This window comes from Carassius carassius, chromosome 9 (genome assembly GCF_963082965.1).
Source record: "Carassius carassius chromosome 9, fCarCar2.1, whole genome shotgun sequence".
Taxonomy (NCBI): Eukaryota; Metazoa; Chordata; class Actinopteri; order Cypriniformes; family Cyprinidae; genus Carassius; species Carassius carassius.
Window position 1 is genome coordinate 10971287 of NC_081763.1, and position 15217 is coordinate 10986503.

At 34.5% G+C, this 15217-nt stretch overlaps 1 long non-coding RNA gene across 1 annotated transcript in view; it reads left to right on the forward strand.

Moving 5' to 3' along the window:
* LOC132148933 (uncharacterized) overlaps positions 1-12616 on the forward strand; it is a 104069-nt gene extending 91453 nt beyond the window's left edge. The window contains exons 3-4 of the long non-coding RNA XR_009434985.1: positions 12009-12084; positions 12177-12616. This is a non-coding gene — a long non-coding RNA (uncharacterized LOC132148933). The remainder of the gene's footprint in view (positions 1-12008; positions 12085-12176) is intronic.
* Positions 12617-15217: the final 2601 nt, after the last annotated feature.

Genomic DNA, 15217 nt, shown 5'->3' on the forward strand with positions numbered 1-15217 from the left:
GGCTGAGAATGAATATCCAGGGGAGCTCATCTCCTTTCAGGTCATTACACTGTAACAATCCCTCAGGAAATGATTTTACAAACCCTCATCTTGTCTTTCTTCTCTTCAAGTGGTTTTCTATAACCTGTCCATTTATATTAGGCTGCGGTATTGTGACTGGAGAACCAGGTGACCTCCATGTGGATGGTTTTTCAGACTGATTTATAATCCCAAATTATCAGGTCAAGTCAAGAAGAGTGATATTAAAATGATTAATCTACAAATGAAAATAAAGAAAAGTCTTTGAATGAGAAGGTGTGTCCAAACTTTTGGTCTCTACTGTATATATATATATTTATATATATATATAAACAATACATGTCACCGTTTATTTGTTTGTTTGGATAACTGTTATTTATTTATTTGACTGAAAATCACAAATTAAAAGATCAAGTCAAGATTTTAACATTTAAATGTATACATTGATTCATTTACAAAATATACAGTTTATTTCTTTAATTGTTTGCATGAACTCAAATTATCAAATCAAATAAAGAAAAGTGATAATGTGATATTAAAATGATTTTCAAGGGATCATGGAGATCTCTCCAGCACTTTAGGCTTGTTAAGAGAATGAACAAAAGGCCTGCATGGTAATGGACTGAGAGCCATTTAATAGAACAGCTAACAAGGCACTCAGTCATCCTGAATGCAAACGTACAGTACTGGTTACGACTTTAGCTAGAGTCTTAGATATGCTAAACAAGTGACATTTAAGTTCAAACAGATGAACCGCTGAATTCAGATGCAAGCCTGAATCAGATAAATGAGATTACTATCCTTTTTGTCAATATCGTGGCATGCCGTGTCAAGTGCGATTTGTCAGCTTGAATGATGCAAGGCGAGAAAACAACCCAGAGACCTAATAAAATATTCTCCGCTCAACTTAAGCTGTCGTCGTCGGTGTGTCGTGCCAACTGTGACGTGGCTCAATCATCAGCTCAGCTGTCAGTTGATTTATTCATGATGTAAGTAATATCCTTCGAATCCATACCTCGAAACCACGAGCAGCTGCACGCAGTGTCACCGCTAACCCTGATGGTCCCATCCTACTTTATTGGATTAGAAAAAAATCAAGCTCAATTGTGGGCTGGGAATCGCTGTGGGGCTGGAGTAATGATTGCTTTGTGGGAACTCAATATCTGTGGCGTGTGAGCAGAGATCCATACCTGGGCTGAAATGCTTCTGTCTACTCATGCAGACGGCTTTGAGGAAGCAAAAACACTCACTGGCCAAGAAAGAGCTTTCACGTTCAGTCCACTGTACCTTGGCTTGATATAGTCCAGGCTCTTTCTATTCTGTGCTTGATTTCCCATGCATTTTACCAGTATTCTCATATTCTCATATCAAATACACCTTGGACTAAACATTTGCTGTCAGGGATATTTTAGTATTGAGATACTACTATAGTTTTTGTTAATATTTTGAATGATTTTATTTATTTATTTTTTATTTATTTTTTTATTTGTATATATTTTGGAGGTCAATTTTATTCGTTTTTTTGTGTGTTTGTGTTACATATAGTTAAATATAACTATAGTTTTTAATAAATTGTATAGCAGTATTAGTCATTAAAATACATCAATTAAACTAAATGAAAATGAGAGATGTTGCCATGGCAAACGGCTGACAAATTTATTTGTATATAATATATATATAAGCTGAATAACAAAAATATTTCATGGTTTTAGTTAACTATAATAACCTTGTGTCAGATTTATTTATTTAATGCTTTTCACTTTCACATATTTTTATATTAATGTATCATTTATTTACAAAATGTGAACTATCCTCAATTTCTTTTCTTTTTTCCAACATAATGGATAGCACCTTTTTTGATTGATTGATTGATTTGGATGAGACCATTTATTTCTTTATTCATTCTTTCTATTACAGATCAATAATTAGGTTATACAGATAGATAGCAGATAGCTCATTAAAGGTGAAAAATGTATTCAATTATTAAAATATTTAATTGGATATTTATTTATTTACAAATGTGTGTATATATATGTATGTATATATATATATATATATATATATATATATATATATATATATATATATATATATATATATATATATATATATATATATATATATATATATATATATATATAAACGTACAGTTCACTTAGAATGAGTTTCATTAAAAGTGATTTGTTGTTGAACTATTCAATCCCATTTTAATGTGTAAAATAATTGTATTGGTTTCCTTCAAAAAGTGCAAAAAACTCTGGCACTTAGAAAACATGCGTTTGTTTGAATGGCCAAAAGTTTTGTTTTAGTTTGGGGACGTGTCTATTGGTTTTTGAAGAACAATGGGAGAGAGGCAGAGTTTTCAAGAAACCAGTTTGAAAATGTAGTATTTTGTGTTTCCGTCTGCTACCTGAAAGACTTGATGTTTTAGTCAGCTCCGAGGCCATTCCAGGTGTCTCTGTGCACGAGACACTCCACGTCTGGCAACACAGAAATAAAAAAACATTTGTTCACAAGGATGGATGGCGGGCTGAGATGCATGAAAAGGTACACAGTACGACTGCTGTGGGGATCTAATCCCTAACCATCCATCTTGGCTCATTCCCGTCACTGCCAGAGCAATTACTCAGGCACCCTAAGACCAAATGCTGAAACACTAAAATGCTCATTTTGAAACAAGTTTGTGCAACACACCAGCCTTGTGTATAAATGCCAGACATGTGACAATGGCAGGATTATTGTAGCAGAGACTGTTTTAGAGTGTGAAAGGGAAAAGTGGTGTTGTATCTGCCTGCAGGTTGGTAAACTGCAAAAATGTGTGTTTACTGTATGTGATTCAGATGCGCCACACATTCACTCATGGATGTCTCCTGATCAGTATCAGATAGTATTGGACATTTAACCATTTCTGGCCATTTTCAGATTTAGATATTTTATATACTGACTAAAGTGCCTTTAAGTGTGCTTAAGTTACATTTTAATATTGTCATGCATTTAAAAATAATTTGTTTGAAATAATGCAATAAATTTATTTATTTTCAGTTTTAGACACGTGTACACATTTTAAAGCATATTGCATAATGTACCTTTTTATTTTGAGATCCCAAATTCACTTGTATTTTACAAATAAAATTAAATACACACTTTTATATGATGCATATTTGCCATCTAATATATTTTATATTATGTTTAAATATGAATAATCTTTTATATGATGCATATTTGCAATCTAATATATTTTATTTCATATTTAAATATGAATAATCTTTTATATGATGCATATTTGCAATCTAATATATTTTAGTTCATATTTAAATATGAATAATATATTTATTAGTCAACATGAATTGGTTATGTATATTTAAGCTTTCTTTATTAGGTTTTTGTTTTTTTTGTTTGTTTTTTTTTACAATTTTTAGTACTCACAACCAGTAGACATGAATCTATAATAAATATTGCAAAGACTGTAAAAGTAATACTCCTTCAATTTTAATTAATTTTAATTTAACCATAATCCAAATAAATCTATTTAAATTGAATTACACTGGCTTAAACTTTGTTTTGTTTTGTTTTTTGAAAATGTATTGTAGTATATTGTGTTGTTTTATATCTGAAAGACAAACAAACTTTTATACAACCAATCATATATATATATATATGTGTGTGTGTGTGTGTGTGTGTGTGTGTGTGTGTTAAATTAAGGGCCTAATGTAAATAATTCAAATGACTCTATTGCAATTTTCTTACTTGTAAGAATTTTAATTCTAATTTTCTTCTTGTAATTTAGTGGGGTGAGTATAGCCGCCTCATGAGTTTTCCTATCGTTCTAAAAGATTACCTTCTCCTTTTTCCCACCAATATTTCTGCAGAAGTGTTTCCCAACACATAAGCGAGTTAGCACAGAATTTATTCCTGTGAGGTTCTGACACGCACTTATAAGCGCTCTCGGTAGCCTCTCAAGGGTTTTTTTGTCTCACTCAACCAAGTTATAAACTGCATTAGCAATGCAATTAAAACGAAAATCGGTGGGTCAGGGATGCTTCCGGTCCAGATCAAGACACCAGAAGCCAGTAAAAGCATTCCTATTGGTTGAGCTGTAAATGAATTCATTCAGAGCGAAATCCACTGGGAGTGACCACCATGTTTTTGAAGCAAATACCAACTTGGTGGAGTGCAAGATATCTGTGTCCAAATTATAAGCCTGATGCATATGAATGTGTCTGTGTACAGTAGAGGATGGAGAAAAGGGAGGAGAGAAGCTGTGGAATTCAATGAATGCTTCAATTTATCTACAGGAACTTTATCATTTAGATTTTTTCCAAGTGTGTGTGTTATTATTCATTTATAACCCTGACATATGGAAAAAGTGGAAAAGTAGAAGGACAACCTACCATTACTAGATAAAAATGATTGACAGGACAGTGAAACCCTTTCATGGCTCACTAACCTACTGAAGACAGCGACTACTTTCCCCTGTAGGAAGTTTTGGGTTCACGTTTGATCCAGTTCCTGTTCCAGTTGTGCCAGAAGTGATGGACTACTTGAAAATCAGAGAACAACCTCTGTATTTATTCTAGATGGACTTTGATTTCAAAATAAAACTTTGATTTTAACATTTCAAGAACTATATTTACAGTCAAAAGAACACAGAGGTATTTGCATTTTAGTTTGTGCTTGATTGTGCATATTATATTAATCTGCAAGATGTTTCTTCAGTCCCTGAGTTTGACATTGGATTAAGTCTATTGTTGAATGTTTGCTTGATAAAGTTCAACTTGGAGTCAAGGTACAAGCCATTTCAATCTTAAACCTCTCCCAAAACATTTGTCTCTGTCAGATTTGGCCATCTCTGTATGTGAAAATCCTAAATATTTTTTTATGACGCCTATAATAGCATATGCCATATTAGTGCATTTATATACTTTATGATACCTAAATGCAGAGACATTAAAATAATCATTCTTAATGTACAGATTTATACACCTTGGTGAGATATTCGACTTTAGCTTTGGTTGAAGTGAACACAGCACTTTTGAGATGATGCAGGGAGTGACAGAGGAGCAAATAAAGGAGTGACACAGCAAAGGGAGGAGGAGAAAAAAAGGTGTGATTCAGCTGCCAATCATATCTTTGGAAGACTTGGGCTCTGCCCAATTCTCAAGGTATGATTCATCAAATGCTAAACCTTAAACAAGCACACACACATTTTATACTTTCTAGCAGAAACCACAGTTTATATATATATATATATATATATGTATATATATATATATATATATATATGTATATATATATATATATATATATATATATATATATATATATATATATATATATATATAGAAAAAGCTTCATATCTGTAAAAAAAAGTTAATCATTTACCCATATAAATCATAAGTATGTGAATAGGTACATGCAATTGTACATTTAATAAATAAAGTACACACAAACGCAATTTTTAACACGGACTATACATTATGCATATTTCTTAGAAATATATGATATAAATGTGGGATTATTAAATAAGTGACTTATATGTGATTAGTAATTCATACATATCTCTCTCCTATTTGTATACATATGTGTGTTTAAGGGTCTCTTTGCACTTCAATAAATACAGATGATTTCTAGCTGTGTAGTCATTAATGAATACTCCAGTCTATCGCCAAATGGAAGTTTTCCAGTTAGTTGCTCCTTTCCTGTTAACATTCAGCCAATCATACATGATGAGCAATAGAAACAGAAGCAATTTGAAGCACGTGCAGTTCCTCATGGTGACCAGTAGGGTGCACTGCAGCAAGCAAGACCACGATATGCCTATTTTTTTTTTTTTTTTTTTTTTTTTTTTTTTTTTTACTTTTAACTGTTTCAGTGCTGGATGGTTAAAAATCATATCCCAGGTGCATTTTAAGAGCGATTTTGTAGTGTTTAATTATGGATTTAATGACATGATACAAGTAGGTTATTGGTCTGATTTGATCTGTATTATTCTCTAGTATTCCATTATTTTGGCTTTTAGATCTCTTTTTAATTCCTCCTTTTTTTGTAAATTGTGAAAAAAAATTCCTTTTTTCTGTGATTGTGAATAATCCGGCTAGGTCTGAAGCAGACGTAAGTCACTTACTTTGTATAATTCTCATCAACGAGACACTGAGACTGTTTGACATGTCTTATTAGGATCTTACAGGATGACAGCAAATAGGATATCAAATTGGAGATATTCTAGCAAATAGGAGCACCACTTGACCACAGAGTCTGGGTCAGAAAAAAACAGGTCTTTGGGCTTAATACCCCACTGTTAGCATGACTTATCTCTAGTATTTTGCTGATAATTCATGAAGCCACTAAGACTAATTACAGGCTGTGTGTACCATAAAATCTCACTTCGTCTTAACATCACTTAAGTTACAACTGATGGTGCACCCGTGTCACTGTTGGGATCCAGTTGAATACATTTCTGCCCTGAAGATGAGATATTAGGAGGGTTGGCGATTAGCTCTGTTAATGCTTTGGGTTTGGATCATACAGTAAAATATCTGTAATTGCATGCTTAAGAGTTGAGTTTAAACAAGCAAATCTTAAAAAGGGCTTGTAAAGATTCCTCCAGCATGCGGAAACAAAACTGTAAAGCAGTTTATGGATAGATCATTAATTATGAACTCTTGTTGCTCAACCCAGATCTAAAAAAGAAACCGTTGGTGCATTTTTGTACCTTAAATTCTCATACAGTTGCATGATGTCAGAATAATTCAGTAGTTTATCAGTTCAACTCTCTATTCAAGACACACCACAACTTTCCTGTGGCTCTGAGTTTCTTTTAATGACAGGGGTTGTGGTTTGAAGTACACAGAAGTAATGGTTCCCCTTAATAACAACCTCTTGCTTAAATCCCTTTTAATCTCTGGAAGGACTCGGGAGGTACCCGGAATTCTAATGGTGCCGTAACCACCGCTAATACCTTTAACAGCAGCCTGGCAGAGGTGAGAACCACTGTGCATGTGTTTGTTTTTTAAGTGTAAGTAAGCTGCTTTTATAGTTTTTCAAGGAATGAATGACTGAAAATGCATTCATATATGAGCAGACAGTTAAGTTGCTTAATATTATTCTTATTACATTGTAAGATAGAATAATAGGTAAAGTACATTATTACTATTCAAGAAAAAATACACACATGCAGAGCTTTTTAATTTGAAGCATTTATGAGACACGTCTCCAGCTGTCATGTGCTTTCTGTTGACATCTGGATTAATATCATGCTCACTGGTGTGCAGTGAAATTTGATTGGCTGCTATTGACACAATGAACTGTTTACTGACAATATTTAATCCTACTTCCTGATAAACTGCACTCCGTCCATCGCTTATGTATGCTTCTGTCGTTTACACGCTTGTTTGCAAAAGTATTTGACCTTTATCAAAACGACAGCAATGTGGGAATCAATGTGATAATGGATGGAGAGCTATTAAAGTCCATCCTTTGGGAAAGCTTCTTTTTTTTAAATCTTTTATCTGTATTTTTCACTTAAAACTTATTTTATTTATTTTTATTTATTTATTTTTTAAGTCAACTGAAGCAACCTTGTTTTGGCCGTATCGGTTGTGGATTGATTGCCGAGCAGAACAGTCATTGATAGCCTTTCGAGTGTTTGCGTTTCCTAGCCATAGCAAATGCAAACCGATGACGAGGCCTTGTCTCCCCCTTCTTTTTCTCTTTCTTTTTCGAACAAGCTTTGAAAGCAAACAGCTCAGACGATATCATCAGTATTTTCAAGCTATTATTCAACTGTTATCTTGCTCTTGATTAGTTGAGAAATGAGTTATGTCCTCACTGCATAAACAACTGTCTGGGAGTTCCCAAAGTCATCCCTCATCCCAAGGGAAGGAGGAGTTCTGGAGCACAGGGGCCCCAGGGCCTGGGGATTTGTACAAACAAAATGGGGGCCGTGGAGGCGTGCGATACAGTCATGAATTTGACTCTTCCACGATCATAGGAGCACCGTGCAGAGACTACACTTATGGGCAAATTAAGTTCTTTTGATAGAGTGAGTGTATTTTAAGAAAACGTTTGCGGTTCATCTGTGCAGATCAGTATTATTGTTAGAAACTAAAATATTGAAATATAAAGCTGAAGCAGTTTATTCCATTTAGTTGCTAAGGCACCATTTAAGTTTTTCAGTTTCAGGTGAAGTACCAAAATTAAAAAAAAATTAAAAATTAAAAATAAAAAAATACTAAAGCTTAATCTAAAATTCAAATGAAAACTGAAAATATAAAAATAAAAGCTATATATAATGCTAAAATAACACTATTACTGATTTTGTTTTTTGTTTTTTTTTGCATTTAAGCAAGTCTCAAATCTTCACAGAGAAAACGGGAGTATCTGGCTTCTGTAAACTTTAGTTGCATGCTGTGGTAATGCTGACTGCTGATTTGAAATGTTTTTCAGTCCCATGGTAGCGTTGTGAGGAGGTCTTGGTATTCTCTCAGCAGACTGTGTGGACACAAAAACACTAGCAAAGTGATTTAGTATCGTGTGCCTGTAAAATCTGCTACCGACAGTTATGAGTCCAATGAAAATAAAAGGTGTCCTGAAGCAGTGCCGGGCAGTGAGTCGCTGTTTTGACTTGGAGAGCTTTCAGAAAGCTTCCAATGCAGCTCCTAAGCTCTTCCCACCACATTGAGATTCATTTAGAAACTATTAGAAACAGGCTAGTCTGTTATCTAGCATTCAGAAAACTAAAACTGTGCATTTTTATACATCTTTAGGACTTCTTACCACATGGGGATGCGTAAAAAATATATATATATATATATATTATGGACATTTTAAATGAGTTTTGCATTTGAATGTCAGAAAAGCAGTAACACTGACCCAACATTTAACCCCAGACAAAATTAACTTGAGATCCTGAGTCTGGTGTGTGACCTGCGGGGGCAGTGTGGGACAGCCAGAGAGCTTTTAACAGGACCCGAGGGAGAGGTTACCCTCTCCACTGATCTCTAGTCAGATTCCCATACTCCTTTTCAGATCCTTGACTCCGGGGGCTCGAGCCGAGACTGCTCTGAGACCTGAAGTCTGTGAGATTGAGCATCAGCCAGGTTTTTCTTTTTTTTTTACTACATGCATTGTGTAGTTGTGAAATTGTATTCAGTCAAAGTTTTTTGCATAAAACATATTGTGGTAACACTTTAGAATAATGTCCCATTAGTCACAGGGTTAGTTCACCCAAAAATGAAAATTCTGTCATAATGTACTAACTCCCAAGTTGTTCCAATCCTGCATGAATTGCATGTTGGTAACTTCCCTAGTTAAATAAATAAATACATTTCTGTCTCCATGCTGTTGAAATCAGTGAGGTCTATGTTAGGTTACCCATATTCTTCAAAATATCTTCTTTTAAAAATATCACAAAATATTTTTATAAAATATATGTATAATTTTTTTTTTATAATTTTTTATTTTTTTGTGAGCCATCTCTTTAACATGAATTAATCCATGAACATGAATGGTCGTTTTTATTTTATTATTATTATTATTATCTTTGTTAGGATTAGTTAATAAATATGCAACTATTCATCATTAGGTCATGTTAGCTTCAGGTCCATTAAATAATATTAACAGACACAAGTTTTGATTTGTATTATAAATGTAAAAAAAATAACATGCTAATAAATGCTGTAGAAGTTTTTTTATTTTTTTATGTGAGCTAAAATCCATCAAGAAATATTTACAGCTAAATATTTGATTTGAATAATATATTAGTAAACGTTGAATTTGAGATTAATAAATGCTCTAGAAGTTTTCTTGGCAGCGAACTAATATTAACAAATGGAGCCTTATTGTGAAGCGTTATATATATTGTTTCAAAGCAGCTTTACAGAAAATACTTGTTTCAATGTTATAATCTGAAAGCATTCTGTTATCAAATTATAAAAGTGTATTCTGAAAACAGTAGGCTATATTCTGTTATTGGTTACTTATAGTTTCTCATTTTCACTATAAAACTCAAGAGGGATAAATGCAGTGTGTGTGTGTGTTATATTTAGCCATGGACAGGAATGCAGAAATTTCCCACATGTTATCAGAACATTTTTGTCGTTCTCTTCCACGGTGACAGTTTGTTCCTCCGGCGGATAGTTCCCTATCACTACGCCATTAGCGAATGAAATGGGACTTCCATGTGTAGATGGGAAGATGAGTACGCTCTGATGCTGATGATTAACGATGTGGCTAGCGTCGATCCTAACCGGGACTCTCGCATCCTCTCCCCTGGGCCTGATCTCACTGAAAGGTATCCGAAAAAAAAAAGACCCTCTAATGAAAACATCAAGCCCTTTCCACATTTCAGCAAGTTATGCTCATGTAGTCACCCGGAGGGATGTTGTGAGTTTGGAAACAAGAGACAAAATTATGGAAAAGAATAAAGAAAGGCAGTGAAAGAGAAAACCCCAGAGAAGCGGCTACGAGCTTTAGGCCAACTTTGGGTGGTCCGGCAGAATCTGTCCTTGGGGTTCTCCGTTAGTGGATACTGTGATGTATTTTTTGTGGAAGAGAATAAACGCTGCTGTCAGCATCACTCAGAAGACTTTCCCTCCACATTCCTCTGCAGCCTGCTTCAGAGCGCTGTGAACCATTACAAATGTATCCTGTCGTAATGTAGATAAACCATCTTTCAGCAGTATTTTATCTGGTTTGACCACATTCTGTCTGTTTGGAAAATAACAGCATTAAATCAAGACACTGAAGGAAGTATCTTTGTTTGTTTGATGGGTGTGCAGTGTTGCTTTCCATGTCATCTCTGATGAATCTCCCAGATTTCTTCTCGTTTTCTTGAAGCTGACCGTCCACTAGAGGCAGAAGATGTTCCCAAACTAGTGTTGTGTGCTGGTGTGTAATACTGCTGACCTGAAGGTGTAAATCTGAGAAAACTTGAGTCAAACTTTCACTAGGTAATATGTACTTACACTGAACTTTATAAATATATGTATTAAACATATAAATCTTCCTCACTATTTTCAAGTAGTGAATGAATCCACTAACCTTTTATATGTTTGTTACCATGACATCGAACACCTTAAAAACAAACAAAAAAAAAACTGTAAAGTTGTTGAATACAGCTTAAATAATACACAGGTTTCAATATAATAATGCTTAAGTGTTTTTTCCTCTTTAAAATTTTCTAAATATTGGCTTCATTGTAAGTGCTATGATTTTATTATTAAAAGTCCCAATTATTTGTCGTAAAAAAAAAATAAACATTACGCTACAAATGCTGTCAGATGAATATTATTTTGTGTCTAAAATAGTTTTAATTCTACATATGCAGTTTTAGCATGTTAAGTTCCACTAGTGTTCAAAAGAGTCTCATGATCACAAGGGCTACGTTTTATTTGATCAAAATAGTCAAAAAACAAAACAACAAAAAACAGTAATATTGTAAAATATCATTACAATTTTAAATAACTCTATATGTTTTTAATATTTTTAAATGTAATTTATTCCTGTGATGCAAAGCTGTAATTTCCTCAGTCTTCAGTGTCACTATTCAGGATGCTTTTAACAAACTGCATTTTTAAAATAAAAATAAAAATAATTTAGAATATAATGTTGCTTTTAATCAATTAAATGCATCCTTGCTGAATAAAATTATTCATTTCTAATTGTTATTATTATTATTATTATTATTATTAGACCTCTGAACTGTACTATATACAGTTTAAAATTAGTTCATGTATTATGGACAAACCTGAATTGACACATTAATGTTAACAAATTAAAGCTTATTGCAACCTGCTTCTCTTACCAGTCCAGCATGTCCAAGTGTGAGGTAACCTTTTACAAAAGCAGTTCATTTTCTTTCAATGCTGTCTTTAAATGTCAGCTACCATACACTTTCATGATGCTCTTATTGCAAAGCTTGGCTGGCAGGTTTTAAAAGCTACTCTGGAAAATAAACAGTAACAAAGCATTGATCTGTCGTTTCGTGCCAGATCATGCTGATCCTCGTGATGTTTATGCTCAAGCTCCATGCGTTCCCGCTGCTCTGCATGTTGGCCGGTTGCGGAGGTAACAAGCTTTTGAGTGGCACTGGGGTATTTAATCCAACCTAACGTGGCGTGCAATAATCATCTTGGATTTATCCCGCTCGTTTTTCTAAGGCTCTGTGGTTTGGCGCAACTCTGTCAGCGAGGTCAACAGGCACTTGTACCCTGTCATTATTCAGTGATTGAAAGACATACAGTGAAAGAAAAGACTGATTGAATGAAAAAAACCCACTGTGGAATGAAACGCCCTGGATAAATAAAGGGATAGAGTTTGGAGGAGAGTCAACATCAACCTGTAGGTGTGAGAGGGGGAGAACAAAGCTTGCCAAAGACCTGTTTTCATGGAGACTCGCTTGGGCAAGCCGCCGGGTGAGAATTCATGCCTGCCTTTAACTCAGCAAGACAAGTGCAAGCTCACACCTGTTTATCCTTTTCTTTTTTGGTCTGCTTTAGTGTGAGGTTAAGACACAACGTGTTAAATAGTTTCAATTCTAGTCATTATCAGTGTCTGTGATGGCATTTGAATGTAGCCCGATGACTTCAGGGTGGATGTGATTGGCATCAAATTCAGGACCTTAATCAGCTGTTTATTAGTGAGTCTACGCCCCTTAAGCACACAGAACAGTTAAAAAAAAGGGTGTTTAATCCCTCGAGGTACATTTACGAGAACGCTGACAGACACTTTTGCCGTAACAAGAAGTAGTGTTTGTGGGGATGATCTCTGCAGGTAACCATAGAAGAGGCTGTCAGGACACATTTGATGAAAAGCAGAAAAGCAATGTAGAGTACAGAGGGGTAGGAGCAATTCGAAAAGTGCAGGCAGACATAATTATAAATCTCATTAGCTCCACTATCATAACTGACACTGTTTTAGATGCCTAGTTGCCATTGATACACTCTTATGAGATAACCTCTAAAACTTCAAAGATAAACTTTACACACTCGTCAGTCACTTGTCATGCAAGTTAAAAAATGATGCCCAAAACTTTGTGGTGATGGCTGCATGATTTGGGGAAAAATCTCTAATTGTGATTTTTTTTTGGAAATCAATTCAAATAATGATAAAAGTTATTATTGTTATTTAAATAAAAATATAACAAAAACAGTAATTGTAATATTTCGCTGTAAAATAGAAATAATTGTATTTTACATTACAACTGTATATTTATGACTTGAAACCACAGGGAGCTCTTCAAGTTTCTCTCTTTTGAATAAGTGCTTCTCATTACAAGTTTGGGAAGATGGTCATGTTGCATTCCCTTATTCACGTTAAAGCGCCCCAAACTCAGAGCAGATGCAGAGATGGCGTTCATGTGGAGCATACTGCTCTGAGACGCTGCAAACACTGGCGGATAATGAGCTGCTTATGTGTAAATAAACACAGTGCCGCGCTTCACTTAAAAACAGTGTTTACTGGCTAATAAGGTTGAGCTATAAGAACGCATAAAATAGTTTTTTCACCTCATAGTAACACACTGAAAAATTTGGTTATTCAGTTTGTTGAACAAGTTTTCAGAAAATGTGTGCGTATCTGTTTCATGACCAGACAGCATAAAGTGGTGTGATACGCAAAACCTTCCCTTCCTACAATTTATTTTCTTTCTTTTTGTTCCTGGTAGATTCTTGAAGTGTTAGTGTATGGTTATTAAAAAATAAAACCTAAAACATATAATTAATAAATGGATTGTGTATGTTCTTATTATGTTTTTTTTACAGTAAAATTGTCTCTCTTTTAATGTTTGGAATTGCTTCACCAATAAATAATGAATTCAGAATCATAAGCGAATGTTCTGTGCTTGCTGGCACAGTCTATAAACCACTTGAGTTAACTCGCCTGATCAGTTTTAATGGTCTGTGATGGAGATGTGGTGATTTCTGTGCTCAGTGAGGTTAATGTGCAAGAGGAAAAGACTTGTCAGACTTGCTGCAAATTACAGTGGATTGAGAAATCTGATTCATAGATGACATGCCACTGGTGAATAACTTTCTTAAAACTTGACCCATTTGAGCCAGTTGCATCCAGTTGAACTTTTAGCTCTCCGAACTGCTGACAGTCAAGAGTCACTTCTGTTCATCAAGGATAGGCCACCCAGGATAGTCCATATAGTCCACCAAGAACTATAGGTTAGGAATGATATGAGGGTGTGTAAATTTCTGAACTTGTTGTGCACGATTTATTGGTGCGTGTTATTGCAAATGAAAATGAACACGTATTTCCTTGCAATTTCGATGACATTTTTCTTTCATTTTTTGTCACATTTATATCAAGCATTGACTATGTGCTCTTATTAGCACAAGCTCTTTAGCCTTAGCTTTGTGCTTGTACCTTTAGCTAAATTATAAATTTACACAATAAATAGACTTTCTTGTACAGTCACTTTGGTAAAAGTGACATTTGCAAGAAATTCAAATTGAAATGGGTATGAAATTAAATGCTTTATTTTGAATTGAAACATCTATAGAGCATTTTTTTTTGTCTTGTTGATTATGCATAACCCAAAATTTTCAGTCAGTATTACTTTTAAATCCAGTAAAAGTGCATTAGGACCAATTTCAGTAGTCAGATTTACTGTATCTTGAGCTCACTGTGAGGCATAATGTATGCAGAAATCCCAGAATGTGCAAATGGGAGCCATGTAATTTGCCACATATAGATAGCATCAGTCAGAGTTTGCGATCAGTCATGGGGTCTAATGGTGAGGATTAGCTTTAAGAAGCCAAATGTAATAACTTCTCAGCAATGATGGATGGTGTGTCTACATACATGACGCAGGAGATGATGTTCCCTTATTTTCACAACGCTGCAGGTATGAGGTGTGGGTGGGTGTTTTTTGTGTAACTACATAATTGGAGCAGATAATGACTGATTTGAAGCATAGTATTTATTAATGGCCATTTAATTATGTGAGTGATGATCTGTGTTTGTTGGTGTACTCCAGTGATAACTCAAATGGTGAGTCATGACCCAAATATTGTTGCCAGCCTGATGGTGCCGGTTGCATAAACTGCTTAGACTAGTCTTATAAGTCAATCTTAATATAGTGGGTATGTTTATGCAACTGGGCCCTGATCTTGAGTCACAGATACAGAACTTTAGAGTAAGGTTCAATTAACAGTGTTTACAACTTACATTGATATACTTGTGTTTACATTTG